Here is a 17,572-nt window from a genome sequence, read left to right as displayed (position 1 = left end):
TGGGGGGGGGGGGGGGTTAAGGTGGTATGTTTTTGTACATTTATGAACCATGGAATTTTCAGGTTACGCTTAGACAATTGTAGATTGACCACGCTTCACCTTCGTTTACGTCTTCTAAAACATATGTAATTTAAAAACTTGTAACTTTTAGACAATGCACATTGTCATAATAATAATACAAATACACAAAATATTTTGTTCTGTGTTTATAAGTGAATGAAAGCTACACCTTTGACCTTTTTGTTCGTTCTTATTATGTGGACGATGAGAAGGAAAGTAATCATATGCATTTTAAACTGATTACCTGTAAGCACTCGCGTTTATCCACAATTTAATGACAACTACGCATTAAATAAATAAATTTAAATTACGTTTAATTCATCGATACATGAAAATTTGCTGAAAGGTTTTGCAAAATAGATGGTAATAATGATAAAACAGCAACGAAAAAGTAAAAGGTTTCATTCTTGTTTATTTTCTTTAAAGCCATAATTCGGTACACGTACATGTATATACATGTCCAAGGTAATTTTTGTCACCTGCTGGCGAGTCAAAAGGTCAGCACCTACGGATGCTAAATAAATGGACTTAATGTGTACTGATGAGCACCTTCAGGGAAGAGAGAGATGTACTTTTAGCTGAGGTTAACGTTCAAAAACATTTTAATCACTGATATTCAGATAACAATAGGGAAAAAAGTGAGAGGTACCTGAACATTTCAACCTTTATAAATCTATTTCTGTTGCTGTTTTGATTGAATTGTCCTGAGGTTTGTAAAATGATTACATTTAATTATGATATACATTCATCAAATCAGAAACGTAAAACTGAAAAGCGTTTCTTTCACACGAACCTGGTGTAAATGTTTTTTAGCCGCTAGCATGGTCTAAACTAACAAATTTTTATTGACAAAGCTAAAAGAACGTATTTTTGTTTATTGACAAGGATAAAAGAACGTATTTTTGTTGGCATATACATGTAAAATGTAAAACAACTAAAGTGTTTACCTTGAAGGCAAAACTGTTGATATCGAAGATAAAAACGATCATACCAAATTTAAATTATTATCACACAATATGACATTTCTTTTCTTTCCCTGCAACATCTGTTTCCCATTTTTTTCTTTTGTGTGTGCTGATTTCCTTTTTTACTTATTTTCAAAACAAAATTTTAAAAGGTGTTAGTATGGACAAAACATTGAATCAGAATCATAAATATCAGCTGATACAATTGCTAAAAGAACAGTTTACTCAATGTTAAGAAGCAAATCTAATGATACTTTGTCATCACAATACCAATTCAAAGGAATTCTATGGTGAAATAGTTAAATTATTTCATTTTATGTATTTAATTTTATTGTAACATATTTTTGAATGTCATATATTACGCTTTATTTCAACGCGTTTATGGCAGAAAATAACTTTTTTTTATTTAATTGTCCCAAGTTATTAATTGGTCCACTACCAGTGATACCGCTTTTCATAATTATTAGCTCACCTGAGCCAAAGGCTCAAGTGAGCTTTTCTGATCACAATTTGTCCGTTGTCTGTCGTTGTCGTAGTCGTCGTCGTTGTTGTCGTCGTCGTTGTAAACTTTTCACATTTTCATCTTCTTCTCAAGAACCACTGGGCAGATTTCAACCAAATTTGGCACAAAGCACCACTAGGTGAAGGGGATTCAAGTTTGTTCAAATGAAGGGCCACGCCCTCTTTAAAGGGGAGATAATTGAGAATTATTGAAAATTTGTTGGTATTTTTCAAAAATCTTCTCCTCAAAAACTAATCGGCCTGAAAAGCTTAAACTTGTGTGGAGGCATCCTCAGGTAGTGAAGATTCAAGTTTGTTCAAATCATGGTCCCCAGGGGTAGGGAGGGGCCACAAGAGGGGGATCAAGTTTAACATAGGAATATATAGAGAAAATCTTTCAAAAATCTTCTTTTAAAAAACTAATAGACCAGAAAAGCTAAAATTAAAATGGTAGCACCTCAGATAGTGTAGATTCAAGTTTGTTCAAATCATGGTCCCCGGGGGTAGGGTGGGGCCACAATTGGGGGATCAAGTCTTACATAGGAATATATAGAGAAAATCTTTAAAAATCTTCTTCTCAAAAACCATTAGGCCAGAAAAGCTAAAATTAAAATGGAAGCATCCTCAGATAGTGTAGATTCAAGTTTGTTCAAATCATAGTCCCCGAAGGTAGGGCGGGGCCACAATTGGGGGATCAAGTTTTACATAGGAATATATAGAGAAAATCTTTAAAAATCTTCTTTTCAAAAACTATTAGACCAGGAAAGCTCATATTAAAATGGAAGCATCCTCAGATCGTGTAGATTCAAGTTTGTTCAAATCATAGTCCCCAGGGGTAGGGTGGGGCCACAATTAGGGGATCAAGTTTTACATAGGAATATATAGAGAAAATCTTTAAAAATCTTCTTTTCAAAAACTATTAGGCCAGGAAAGCTCAAATTAAAATGGAAGCATCCTCAGATAGTGTAGATTCAAGTTTGTTCAAATCATAGTCTCTATGGGTAGGGTGGGGCCACAATTAGGGGATCAAGTTTTACATAGGAACATATAGAGAAAATCTTTAAAAATCATCTTTTAAAAAACTATTAGGCCAGAAAAGCTAAAATTAAAATGGAAGCATCCTCAGATAGTGTAGATTCAAGTTTGTTCAAATCATAGTCTCTATGGTTAGGGTGGGGCCACAATTGGGGGATCAAGTTTTACATAGGAATATATAGAGAAAATCTTTAAAAATCTTCTTCTCAAAAACTATTAGGCCAGGAAAGCTCAAATTAAAATTGAAGCATCCTCAGATAGTGTAGATTCAAGTTTGTTCAAATCATAGTCCCTGGGGGTAGGGTGGGGCCACAATTAGGGGATCAAGTTTAACATAGGAATATATAGAGATAATCTTTCAAAAATCTTCTTTTAAAAAACTATTAGGTCAGGAAAGCTCAAATTTGATTGGAAGCATCCTCAGGTAGTGTAGATTCAAGTTTGTTCAAATCATAGTCTCTGTGGGTAGGGTGGGGCCACAATTAGGGGATCAAGTTTAACATAGGAATATATAGAGATAATCTTTCAAAAATCTTCTTTTAAAAAACTTTTAGGTCAGGAAAGCTCAAATTTGATTGGAAGCATCCTCAGATAGTGTAGATTCAAGTTTGTTCAAATCATAGTCTCTGTGGGTAGGGTGGGGCCACAATTGGGGGATCAAGTTTAAATAGGAAATATATAGAGAAAATCTTTAAAAATCTTCTTCTCTAAAACTATTAGGCCAGGAAAGCTCAAATTTGAGTGGAAGCATCCTCAGATAGTGTAGATTCAAGTTTGTTCAAATCATAGTCCCTGTGGGTAGGGTGGGGCCACAATTGGGGGATCAAGTTTAACATAGGAATATATAGAGAAAATCTTTAATTGATAATTATTGAAAATTTGTTGGTATTTTTCAAAAATCTTCTTCTCAAAAACTAATCGGCCTGAAAAGCTTAAACTTGTGTGGAGGCATCCTCAGGTAGTGAAGATTCAAGTTTGTTCAAATCATGGTCCCCGGGGGTAGGGAGGGGCCACAAGAGGGGGATCAAGTTTAACATAGGAATATATAGAGAAAATCTTTCAAAAATCTTCTTTTAAAAAACTAATAGACCAGAAAAGCTAAAATTAAAATGGTAGCACCTCAGATAGTGTAGATTCAAGTTTGTTCAAATCATGGTCCCCGGGGGTAGGGTGGGGCCACAATTGGGGGATCAAGTTTTACAAAGGAATATATAGAGAAAATCTTTAAAAATCTTCTTCTCAAAAACTATTAGGCCAGAAAAGCTCAAATTAAAATGGCAGCATCCTCAGATAGTGTAGATTCAAGTTTGTTCAAATCATAGTCCCCGAAGGTAGGGCGGGGCCACAATTGGGGGATCAAGTTTTACATAGGAATATATAGAGAAAATCTTTAAAAATCTTCTTTTCAAAAACTATTAGACCAGGAAAGCTCATATTAAAATGGAAGCATCCTCAGATAGTGTAGATTCAAGTTTGTTCAAATCATAGTCCCCAGGGGTAGGGTGGGGCCACAATTAGGGGATCAAGTTTTACATAGGAATATATAGAGAAAATCTTTAAAAATCTTCTTCTCAAAAACTATTAGGCCAGGAAAGCTCAAATTAAAATGGAAGCATCCTCAGATAGTGTAGATTCAAGTTTGTTCAAATCATAGTCTCTATGGGTAGGGTGGGGCCACAATTAGGGGATCAAGTTTTACATAGGAACATATAGAGAAAATCTTTAAAAATCATCTTTTAAAACACTATTAAGTTTGTTCAAATCATGGTCCCCGGGGGTAGGGTGGGGGCCACAATTGGGGGATCAAGTCTTACATAGGAATATATAGAGAAAATCTTTAAAAATCTTCTTCTCAAAAACCATTAGGCCAGAAAAGCTAAATTAAAATGGAAGCATCCTCAGATAGTGTAGATTCAAGTTTGTTCAAATCATAGTCCCCGAAGGTAGGGCGGGGCCACAATTGGGGGATCAAGTTTTACATAGGAATATATAGAGAAAATCTTTAAAAATCTTCTTTTCAAAAACTATTAGACCAGGAAAGCTCATATTAAAATGGAAGCATCCTCAGATAGTGTAGATTCAAGTTTGTTCAAATCATAGTCCCCAGGGGTAGGGTGGGGCCACAATTAGGGGATCAAGTTTTACATAGGAATATATAGAGAAAATCTTTAAAAATCTTCTTTTCAAAAACTATTAGGCCAGGAAAGCTCAAATTAAAATGGAATCATCCTCAGATAGTGTAGATTCAAGTTTGTTCAAATCATAGTCTCTATGGGTAGGGTGGGGCCACAATTAGGGGATCAAGTTTTACATAGGAACATATAGAGAAAATCTTTAAAAATCATCTTTTAAAAAACTATTAGGCCAGAAAAGCTAAAATTAAAATGGAAGCATCCTCAGATAGTGTAGATTCAAGTTTGTTCAAATCATAGTCTCTATGGTTAGGGTGGGGCCACAATTGGGGGATCAAGTTTTACATAGGAATATATAGAGAAAATCTTTAAAAATCTTCTTCTCAAAAACTATTAGGCGAGGAAAGCTCAAATTAAAATTGAAGCATCCTCAGATAGTGTAGATTCAAGTTTGTTCAAATCATAGTCCCTGGGGGTAGGGTGGGGCCACAATTAGGGGATCAAGTTTAACATAGGAATATATAGAGATAATCTTTCAAAAATCTTCTTTTAAAAAACTATTAGGTCAGGAAAGCTCAAATTTGATTGGAAGCATCCTCAGATAGTGTAGATTCAAGTTTGTTCAAATCATAGTCTCTGTGGGTAGGGTGGGGCCACAATTGGGGGATCAAGTTTAAATAGGAAATATATAGAGAAAATCTTTAAAAATCTTCTTCTCTAAAACTATTAGGCCAGGAAAGCTCAAATTTGAGTGGAAGCATCCTCAGATAGTGTAGATTCAAGTTTGTTCAAATCATAGTCCTTGTGGGTAGGGTGGGGCCACAATTGGGGGATCAAGTTTAACATAGGAATATATAGAGAAAATCTTTAATTGATAATTATTGAAAATTTGTTGGTATTTTTTCAAAAATCTTCTTCTCAAAAACTAATCGGCCTGAAAAGCTTAAACTTGTGTGGAGGCATCCTCAGGTAGTGAAGATTCAAGTTTGTTCAAATCATGGTCCCCAGGGGTAGGGAGGGGCCACAAGAGGGGGATCAAGTTTAACATAGGAATATATAGAGAAAATCTTTCAAAAATCTTCTTTTAAAAAACTAATAGACCAGAAAAGCTAAAATTAAAATGGTAGCACCTCAGATAGTGTAGATTCAAGTTTGTTCAAATCATGGTCCCCGGGGGTAGGGTGGGGCCACAATTGGGGGATCAAGTTTTACAAAGGAATATATAGAGAAAATCTTTAAATATCTTCTTCTCAAAAACTATTAGGCCAGAAAAGCTAAAATTAAAATGGCAGCATCCTCAGATAGTGTAGATTCAAGTTTGTTCAAATCATAGTCCCCGAAGGTAGGGCGGGGCCACAATTGGGGGATCAAGTTTTACATAGGAATATATAGAGAAAATCTTTAAAAATCTTCTTTTCAAAAACTATTAGACCAGGAAAGCTCATATTAAAATGGAAGCATCCTCAGATAGTGTAGATTCAAGTTTGTTCAAATCATAGTCCCCAGGGGTAGGGTGGGGCCACAATTAGGGGATCAAGTTTTACATAGGAATATATAGAGAAAATCTTTAAAAATCTTCTTTTCAAAAACTATTAGGCCAGGAAAGCTCAAATTTGAGTGGAAGCATCCTCAGATAGTGTAGATTCAAGTTTGTTCAAATCATAGTCTCTATGGGTAGGGTGGGGCCACAATTAGGGGATCAAGTTTTACATAGGAACATATAGAGAAAATCTTTAAAAATCATCTTTTAAAAAACTATTAGGCCAGAAAAGCTAAAATTAAAATGGAAGCATCCTCAGATAGTGTAGATTCAAGTTTGTTCAAATCATAGTCTCTATGGTTAGGGTGGGGCCACAATTGGGGGATCAAGTTTTACATAGGAATATATAGAGAAAATCTTTAAAAATCTTCTTCTCAAAAACTATTAGGCCAGAAAAGCTAAAATTAAAATGGAAGCATCCTCAGATAGTGTAGATTCAAGTTTGTTCAAATCATAGTCCCTGTGGGTAGGGTGGGGCCACAATTGGGGGATCAAGTTTAACATAGGAATATATAGAGAAAATCTTTAATTGATAATTATTGAAAATTTGTTGGTATTTTTCAAAAATCTTCTTCTCAAAAACTAATCGGCCTGAAAAGCTTAAACTTGTGTGGAGGCATCCTCAGGTAGTGAAGATTCAAGTTTGTTCAAATCATGGTCCCCAGGGGTAGGGAGGGGCCACAAGAGGGGGATCAAGTTTAACATAGGAATATATAGAGAAAATCTTTCAAAAATCTTCTTTTAAAAAACTAATAGACCAGAAAAGCTAAAATTAAAATGGTAGCACCTCAGATAGTGTAGATTCAAGTTTGTTCAAATCATGGTCCCCGGGGGTAGGGTGGGGGCCACAATTGGGGGATCAAGTCTTACAAAGGAATATATAGAGAAAATCTTTAAAAATCTTCTTCTCAAAAACCATTAGGCCAGAAAAGCTAAATTAAAATGGAAGCATCCTCAGATAGTGTAGATTCAAGTTTGTTCAAATCATAGTCCCCGAAGGTAGGGCGGGGCCACAATTGGGGGATCAAGTTTTACATAGGAATATATAGAGAAAATCTTTAAAAATCTTCTTTTCAAAAACTATTAGACCATGAAAGCTCATATTAAAATGGAAGCATCCTCAGATAGTGTAGATTCAAGTTTGTTCAAATCATAGTCCCCAGGGGTAGGGTGGGGCCACAATTAGGGGATCAAGTTTTACATAGGAATATATAGAGAAAATCTTTAAAAATCTTCTTTTCAAAAACTATTAGGCCAGGAAAGCTCAAATTAAAATGGAAGCATCCTCAGATAGTGTAGATTCAAGTTTGTTCAAATCATAGTCTCTATGGGTAGGGTGGGGCCACAATTAGGGGATCAAGTTTTACATAGGAACATATAGAGAAAATCTTTAAAAATCATCTTTTAAAAAACTATTAGGCCAGAAAAGCTAAAATTAAAATGGAAGCATCCTCAGATAGTGTAGATTCAAGTTTGTTCAAATCATAGTCTCTATGGTTAGGGTGGGGCCACAATTGGGGGATCAAGTTTTACATAGGAATATATAGAGAAAATCTTTAAAAATCTTCTTCTCAAAAACTATTAGGCGAGGAAAGCTCAAATTAAAATTGAAGCATCCTCAGATAGTGTAGATTCAAGTTTGTTCAAATCATAGTCCCTGGGGGTAGGGTGGGGCCACAATTAGGGGATCAAGTTTAACATAGGAATATATAGAGATAATCTTTCAAAAATCTTCTTTTAAAAAACTATTAGGTCAGGAAAGCTCAAATTTGATTGGAAGCATCCTCAGATAGTGTAGATTCAAGTTTGTTCAAATCATAGTCTCTGTGGGTAGGGTGGGGCCACAATTGGGGGATCAAGTTTAAATAGGAAATATATAGAGAAAATCTTTAAAAATCTTCTTCTCTAAAACTATTAGGCCAGGAAAGCTCAAATTTGAGTGGAAGCATCCTCAGATAGTGTAGATTCAAGTTTGTTCAAATCATAGTCCCTGTGGGTAGGGTGGGGCCACAATTGGGGGATCAAGTTTAACATAGGAATATATAGAGAAAATCTTTAATTGATAATTATTGAAAATTTGTTGGTATTTTTTCAAAAATCTTCTTCTCAAAAACTAATCGGCCTGAAAAGCTTAAACTTGTGTGGAGGCATCCTCAGGTAGTGAAGATTCAAGTTTGTTCAAATCATGGTCCCCAGGGGTAGGGAGGGGCCACAAGAGGGGGATCAAGTTTAACATAGGAATATATAGAGAAAATCTTTCAAAAATCTTCTTTTAAAAAACTAATAGACCAGAAAAGCTAAAATTAAAATGGTAGCACCTCAGATAGTGTAGATTCAAGTTTGTTCAAATCATGGTCCCCGGGGGTAGGGTGGGGCCACAATTGGGGGATCAAGTTTTACAAAGGAATATATAGAGAAAATCTTTAAAAATCTTCTTCTCAAAAACTATTAGGCCAGAAAAGCTAAAATTAAAATGGCAGCATCCTCAGATAGTGTAGATTCAAGTTTGTTCAAATCATAGTCCCCGAAGGTAGGGCGGGGCCACAATTGGGGGATCAAGTTTTACATAGGAATATATAGAGAAAATCTTTAAAAATCTTCTTTTCAAAAACTATTAGACCAGGAAAGCTCATATTAAAATGGAAGCATCCTCAGATCGTGTAGATTCAAGTTTGTTCAAATCATAGTCCCCAGGGGTAGGGTGGGGCCACAATTAGGGGATCAAGTTTTACATAGGAATATATAGAGAAAATCTTTAAAAATCTTCTTTTCAAAAACTATTAGGCCAGGAAAGCTCAAATTTGAGTGGAAGCATCCTCAGATAGTGTAGATTCAAGTTTGTTCAAATCATAGTCTCTATGGGTAGGGTGGGGCCACAATTAGGGGATCAAGTTTTACATAGGAACATATAGAGAAAATCTTTAAAAATCATCTTTTAAAAAACTATTAGGCCAGAAAAGCTAAAATTAAAATGGAAGCATCCTCAGATAGTGTAGATTCAAGTTTGTTCAAATCATAGTCTCTATGGTTAGGGTGGGGCCACAATTGGGGGATCAAGTTTTACATAGGAATATATAGAGAAAATCTTTAAAAATCTTCTTCTCAAAAACTATTAGGCCAGAAAAGCTAAAATTAAAATGGAAGCATCCTCAGATAGTGTAGATTCAAGTTTGTTCAAATCATAGTCCCTGGGAGTAGGGTGGGGCCACAATTAGGGGATCAAGTTTAACATAGGAATATATAGAGATAATCTTTCAAAAATCTTCTTTTAAAAAACTATTAGGTCAGGAAAGCTCAAATTTGATTGGAAGCATCCTCAGATAGTGTAGATTCAAGTTTGTTCAAATCATAGTCTCTGTGGGTAGGGTGGGGCCACAATTGGGGGATCAAGTTTAAATAGGAAATATATAGAGAAAATCTTTAAAAATCTTCTTCTCTAAAACTATTAGGCCAGGAAAGCTCAAATTTGAGTGGAAGCATCCTCAGATAGTGTAGATTCAAGTTTGTTCAAATCATAGTCCCTGTGGGTAGGGTGGGGCCACAATTGGGGGATCAAGTTTAACATAGGAATATATAGAGAAAATCTTTAATTGATAATTATTGAAAATTTGTTGGTATTTTTCAAAAATCTTCTTCTCAAAAACTAATCGGCCTGAAAAGCTTAAACTTGTGTGGAGGCATCCTCAGGTAGTGAAGATTCAAGTTTGTTCAAATCATGGTCCCCAGGGGTAGGGAGGGGCCACAAGAGGGGGATCAAGTTTAACATAGGAATATATAGAGAAAATCTTTCAAAAATCTTCTTTTAAAAAACTAATAGACCAGAAAAGCTAAAATTAAAATGGTAGCACCTCAGATAGTGTAGATTCAAGTTTGTTCAAATCATGGTCCCCGGGGGTAGGGTGGGGCCACAATTGGGGGATCATGTTTTACAAAGGAATATATAGAGAAAATCTTTAAAAATCTTCTTCTCAAAAACTATTAGGCCAGAAAAGCTAAAATTAAAATGGCAGCATCCTCAGATAGTGTAGATTCAAGTTTGTTCAAATCATAGTCCCCGAAGGTAGGGCGGGGCCACAATTGGGGGATCAAGTTTTACATAGGAATATATAGAGAAAATCTTTAAAAATCTTCTTTTCAAAAACTATTAGACCAGGAAAGCTCATATTAAAATGGAAGCATCCTCAGATCGTGTAGATTCAAGTTTGTTCAAATCATAGTCCCCAGGGGTAGGGTGGGGCCACAATTAGGGGATCAAGTTTTACATAGGAATATATAGAGAAAATCTTTAAAAATCTTCTTTTCAAAAACTATTAGGCCAGGAAAGCTCAAATTTGAGTGGAAGCATCCTCAGATAGTGTAGATTCAAGTTTGTTCAAATCATAGTCTCTATGGGTAGGGTGGGGCCACAATTAGGGGATCAAGTTTTACATAGGAACATATAGAGAAAATCTTTAAAAATCATCTTTTAAAAAACTATTAGGCCAGAAAAGCTAAAATTAAAATGGAAGCATCCTCAGATAGTGTAGATTCAAGTTTGTTCAAATCATAGTCTCTATGGTTAGGGTGGGGCCACAATTGGGGGATCAAGTTTTACATAGGAATATATAGAGAAAATCTTTAAAAATCTTCTTCTCAAAAACTATTAGGCCAGGAAAGCTCAAATTAAAATTGAAGCATCCTCAGATAGTGTAGATTCAAGTTTGTTCAAATCATAGTCTCTGTGGGTAGGGTGGGGCCACAATTGGGGGATCAAGTTTAAATAGGAAATATATAGAGAAAATCTTTAAAAATCTTCTTCTCTAAAACTATTAGGCCAGGAAAGCTCAAATTTGAGTGGAAGCATCCTCAGGTAGTGTAGATTCAAGTTTGTTCAAATCATAGTCCCTGTGGGTAGGGTGGGGCCACAATTGGGGGATCAAGTTTAACATAGGAATATATAGAGAAAATCTTTAATTGATAATTATTGAAAATTTGTTGGTATTTTTCAAAAATCTTCTTCTCAAAAACTAATCGGCCTGAAAAGCTTAAACTTGTGTGGAGGCATCCTCAGGTAGTGTAGATTCAAGTTTGTTCAAATCATGGTCCCCGGGGGTAGGGGGGCCACAAGAGGGGGATCAAGTTTAACATAGGAATATATAGAGAAAATCTTTAAAAATCTTCTTTTAAAAAACTATTAGGCCAGAAAAGCTAAAATTAAAATGGCAGCATCCTCAGATAGTGTAGATTCAATTTTGTTCAAATCATGGTCCCTCGGGGTAGGGTGGGGCCACAATTGGGCGATAAATTTTAAACAGGAATATATAAAAAAAATCTTTAAAATAATTCTTTTAATAACTATTTGGCCAAGAAAGTTCAAATTGGTGTGTAACCATCTTCAGATAATGTAGATTTAAGTTTGTTCAAATCATGGTCCCTGGGGGTAGGGCGGGACCACAATGGGGGATGAATTTTTATAAATAGAGAAAATCTTTAAAAATCTTCTTCTCAAAACTATTAGGCCAGGAAAGCCCAAATTTGAGTGGAAGCATCCCCAGATCACATAGATTCAAGTTTGTTTAAATAATAGTCCAGGGGTAGGGTGAGGCCACAATGGGGGATGAATTTTTACATAGGAATATATTGAGAAAATCTTTAAAAATCTTCTTTTTAAAGACTATTTGGCCAGAAAAGCTTAAAGTTGTGTACAGGCATCCTTGGGTAGTGTAAATTCAAGTTTTCAAAATCACAGTCCCTAGTGGTAGGGCGGGGCCATGATGGCGGTTTGAATTTTTACATAGGAATATATAGAGAAAATCTTAAAAAATATTCTGGGAAAGTTTTCAGTACAAAACTCAGTACTATGTGTGAAAGCACAGGTTATGCAGATTTAAGTTTGATGAAACCATGATTCCCTAGAGAAAAGTGGGGCCACGAAATGGGGGGTAGGGGTATATAGGATAGAGAAAAATCTTCTTACAGGTACAACAAAAGGGGCTTGGTATTTACCAAAAAAAAAGAGGTGGATAAAAATTTGCAGATTTTCAATTTTTTTAGCAAGATCTACTGTACTTAGTTGTCAAGATATTTTGATACTGTAATGCTAATTTGATCAGAATTAAGGCAATTGTTGCTCAGGTGAGCGATGTGGCCCCTGGGCCTCTTGTTTAGTTATGGTTTGATGGATTCATTTTAAATTTGCTGTGTAGCTTCATAATGGTAAACTTCATATCAATTTCAATTGTGAACTTGATCAGTGTTCAAGTAAAATCAAGGTGGGAGAAGAGAAGACTGGGATTGATCAGAGACCTGTCTGTATCATTCTGTCTAACACAGTAATTATCACATATTAAGTTCGTTTTTCGTTTCAATTTATGATTATATATTTGAATTATTTATTTTATTTATGTTCTGTTTAGTGTTAAGCACGAGCAGTAATCCGATTGAAGTCGAGGTGGGGGAAAAAATATCATAAACAGTCGTGTTCTAATCCGATAGTGAAACATTAGATTCTCATCAGCAGATGATATTTATACTGCTAAAATTGATTGGTCTTAGACATTCCACGAATTCTAGATCTATTTTGGAAAGAAAACAACAGCTCTTGAATAAGGTGGGGATATGTTTTGGTTACATACTCTGAAAATGCTTGTAAAAAACAAAGTTGTGTATTTGTAAATATGGGTAGCAATCTACAAATAAATTATTTATCAAATCATGGTAGATATAATATAGAATCAAAGTACTGAAGAACTGACGGGAGTTAATTTTGTCGAGGTTTATTTATTTTAAAATCAATGATATGTTATTTTTCATGACAAGTACATGTAGTTTCTAATTTGAATTACGCACATTTTTATAATATGAATTTTTGAACTTTTTCGACAAGAATGTCGAGAAACCTCCATATAAATCATGTTAAATAATATTTAAAGATAAAATTAATTCAATCAAACTATGTATCAGTAACAGAAAAATTTCTCGAAAATTGTATGGATCCAAGCAATATTGAACTCTAGTCTCGTTCAACCAAACGCTCGGCTGACACCGTAAATCTCCCACAAGGATTTACGGAGACAGCCGAGCGTCGAGTTGAACGAGACTATATTGAACTCTGGCGTAGGAATACATACGACTACAAAAAATATTTAAATTGTTCATACTATTTAAAATCTGACTATTTTCAAGGTATTTATAGATAAGTTTCCTTGAAAAACAATGCTTTAGCATACATTACATCGAATTTATCAATTATTTTCAAGAACTAAGTGTTGTCAGCAGCAATGATTTGTGCTGAGGTCCAAACACTATTTCACTTTCGGTTTGTCGGAGTAACTGCATAGGATAGTTGATTAAAATCAACTCCCAATAAAATGATTTAATAAAATGCGTTGCATAGATATCTAAGGACAGACTATTGTACAATCTTCGGAACCTACGGGTTTTCTATCCGTTACACTAATGTTACACTAACGGATAGAAAACCTGTGGGTTTCGACGCTGACGATAGTGAATAAATGTACCTCTTTAAGGCTGTTGTGGAGTGCTTGGAATGATATTGCACGGCCATGGATAGCATTCGTTTTTCATGCCATTGAAGTGGCTGACTTTGACCCATCGATCAAATCATGATGTAGCGATCTTGATTTCTGGTTGAGAGACGAGACTCAGGTCACTGTTACATATCACGAACACTTCCGGCTTTCTTAAATTTCGTGCAGAACTTTTTGACTCTTTTAGCTATAGGTTGCCGATGGAAATGACGATTAGCAGAAAAAAAATATGTTTGAATAACACTTATTAAGGTTATAAAATATAAATTACCTCATCATTTATTTCTACCTTATGTTCTCTCACTTCGGCGCTTTATCGAATTCAGAAAAATGTAGTGATGGCTAGCTTCTAGTTAATGTCCTCATAAAGTGATACAAGTTCAACCAACTCAACTGATCAATTGTTCATACAAAATACTTACAACATCTTTCAGTAAGAAGTACATCATGTTCAACAACTCTTTAAATAATTGCAAGCGTCTACAGTATTTAAAAAGCAGGTATTGACTAACCTGTTGACAAACTTTTCGTAAATTCTCTGCATGGCATATCTTAATAAATACTCAGTTCTCGTCAGTGTTTTAAAGATTTTAAGATATTATCTTCAGTATCCCTACTTTCAAATTTATTTCAAGAAATGTTTAAAGATATGTCAAAAAAATAATGCAACTTCTATCAAAAGGTATCATAAATTAACAAAATACCAGGAGGTAATTGATAAACAATATTTTCACCACGCGTACGCCAGTTGAAATGTTGAAAGTCATCTATAGAAAAAATGCATACCGGTATCTTGCTTAAACGAAAAAGTGCATACTAAAACATTGTTTATGATATAAATTAAGTTTCTGCATACTGTGGATCAGAATATTTTTTTAGTAATCTTTCATTTTCTGTTCAAGCTTAGTGGAGAGAGGGGGAGTGTACTGTCAATTGATTTATGAGTCTTCAGGCTTTCATGAAGAAGATACATATACATATTGGCGCGCAAGCATTATTGACTTGATATATCTTAAGAACAGACGTTAATTTTGGTTCTTCCACCTCCTCCCATCCTGGGGCACAGTTTATTAGAAAATAAATATATCCTTTTTTATTTGATGTATTTTGATGAGGGAAAATGAAGACCCCCACCTTTAGCGGTCTAATTAAATTAGTACATGTATGAGTTATGTTATATTTTCATGATTGTTTGCATTTTCCATTGTTTGTTTTATGACATATAAAGTAATAAATTACATTTTAACAGATACCTAGCATTTGTTATGCAATCTCACTAAATGGAATACACATTGTGTTGGAGAAGATGAGAATATCAGTGAATATATACTAACATTGACTTGTAAATGTGAAACTAATTGAAATGTTCAAAGCATTAGTGAAAATCACCGAAAGTCAGCTAGGTGCAAAACCATCTCTATTCAATCCCACAATTGTTGGCAAGAATTAATTAATCTTCACCTTATTGCATAACAAGAAAGGCATTGGATTGGGTGTTAGATAGATGTTTGCCCACACGACTTCAAAGGCAGGTGAGTATATAGAGTTTGTGCATTTCACTAACATCACTGTTCATTACATTTTCTTCTAAAGACAGAAGAGAGAGAGAAACTAAATGTGTAGGAAAGTTGAAAATTGTTCATTTGTACTGGATTTATGGGCTAAAGCATCATTTAATGCATTTGGTCGGTAAGTTTTGTTGTACCATTTTTTATGTAGTTCGGTGTTTACAAGTAATAACAATTTTAATACGTTTTAGCTTGATATTTGTTTCATGTAAAAATACTAAATGAGTACCTTGTTTTTTATATTCCAGATAAAATAGTTGCAAAACCAAATGATTTCAAGGAAGACGAAATTATTAGTTATTTTTCTGATATTCTTTTGTAACCTTAAAAGTTCGCCTGCTGTAACTGATGATGATTTCGGAGAAACATACCCAGAAGGTTTGTTTAAAGTTTAAACATGTTGATGTGTGTTACTCAAAATTAGGATCAACAATTTTATGTAAAATGTTTCATACGTTTACTGACCCAGAATTGTATTTTAAAAAGTAATGATTTTTTAAGTATGATTCGGACATTTTTAGAAAGCATTGCAATTTTTCAACAAATTATTGCCATTTAAGAAAATAAAAGCCCCGGAAATATTCGAACTCAGGAACTTTGGATTAGAAAAGTGATACCATATCAGCTTCAATATAAAATTAGATAAATATATTGGAAAATATAAACAATTAGTTTAAATCGAAATGTTATGACACATTGTCAAAAACGGTAAAAGTCACGGAGTGTTCAGGAACCTTGAACAATAATTTAAACACTTGACACCATTTTTGCACTAGAAAAGAGAATGCAATTTGCATAGTTGATATAATTCAAAGTTGTTTTAAAACCATACGCAACGAAGTGATCCTTAAACTACGATTCTTTTTTATTAGAAATAGCATATATTTTGTATTTCAATACAAAGAGAACATTTTAGACTTAATTGTCTTGTCCAGTAAGAAATAATTGCCTAATTTCTCTGTTTATATTTTGTTCATTTTGTTTTACAAACTAACACTAGCGGGTATATGGCCGCCTTTGGACGATTTTGAAGAATTTCAAGAAGGAACAATGTTGTTAATTTTACGCCGTGTCATTAAAAGGTAAGCTTGTTATTGTTTAACTGCAAAAATTTCACATTTGCGTTCTGCATTTGTTCAATTTCTGTTAGAGACGAATTGTTTAACACTACAGTTGTTTACAATACACTTTAAAGTTCAAATGTCAATTGAAGTATATTTCAATACAGGTAAAGATAACAACAAAACACATGTGATTTATAACTTGATTCTGTTTACCTTATTTTACAGACGAGCTATTCCATTGCATTTCCATCTTTCATCTGAGGAACCTATCTGGCATCAACAAAATGCGTAGATTGTGACTGATGCATTGAGAATCCCGTTGCGTTTGCCACAACAACAGCTCACATTTAATGATCTTTCTTATTGTATTGAGAATAAGTTTATGTTGTTTATAACGTTAAGAATATCTTCAAAGGTACGGTTACATTTGATTATTTTTTCGGGGAATGGGCAGAGTTTTGTACATTTTGATTTATTTACCGCAAATGAATTTTTATAGTTAGACACAATACGTTACACTTGATAAAAATAGTTTTGAGGCATTAAAAAAAAACCCTCTCACACCTGAATGCTTACTTGAGGTTCAATACCGAATTTTTATTGTTGATGTAAAATCTTGAAGATGTGAATCCAAGACTGTTGTCATATTGTAAATGCCATTGTTTTTATTAGAAATGCAATAAATTTTTGTTTACCCTTCATTGATTCTATTAGAGGGGTTGTTCAGTTTCACGATAAAAGATTAACTGGGTTTTTGGACCTTTTTAAACAAAAAAAATTACATGCACCAGTATTACAGATTTAAATCATTGTAGCTAGTCATACTGTTGACTGTTCATTATTCAAAAAAACAATTTGCTAACACGGGCAATGTTTTTTTCTGCAATGCTAGCTGTCTTCATATTCAAATGAAGCATTTCATTGTTTATAAAGATAATTATACCGGATACAAATGAAAGACTGCCAAAAGTGTTTGTCAACACCATTCTAATAATTGTTTTTGAGAAAGGATTTCTAACTTTCAAATTAATTTTTTCAAATAATGAGAAGGATTACTTGTTGGTATAAAATTAAAGATTGTACATATCATTTTTAAAAAATTTTCTTTATATAATATCGTTTACATCGATCAAGAATTAACGCAAATCAGATTATTTTACGTCAGATAGAGTAAGAAT

The 17,572-nt window shown here is 34.2% G+C and overlaps 1 long non-coding RNA gene across 3 annotated transcripts; it reads left to right on the top strand.

Moving 5' to 3' along the window:
- The first annotated feature begins 660 nt into the window (after window positions 1-660).
- On the top strand, window positions 661-17,217 carry LOC128167063 (uncharacterized). Of its 3 annotated transcripts, none has more exons than XR_008241212.1 (4): window positions 661-769; window positions 15,579-15,708; window positions 16,331-16,412; window positions 16,620-17,217. It is a non-coding gene; the product is annotated as an uncharacterized LOC128167063 (long non-coding RNA). The 3 variants fall into 3 exon arrangements; XR_008241211.1 differs by lacking the exon at window positions 661-769 and adding an exon at window positions 15,114-15,294; XR_008241210.1 differs by lacking the exon at window positions 661-769 and adding an exon at window positions 15,332-15,451.
- The last annotated feature ends 355 nt before the right edge of the window (window positions 17,218-17,572 follow it).

Source organism: Crassostrea angulata, chromosome 10 (genome assembly GCF_025612915.1).
Source record: "Crassostrea angulata isolate pt1a10 chromosome 10, ASM2561291v2, whole genome shotgun sequence".
NCBI lineage: Eukaryota > Metazoa > Mollusca > Bivalvia > Ostreida > Ostreidae > Magallana > Magallana angulata.
Note: the sequence above shows the minus strand (reverse complement) of the source record. Positions and strands in the feature narration are given on the sequence as shown.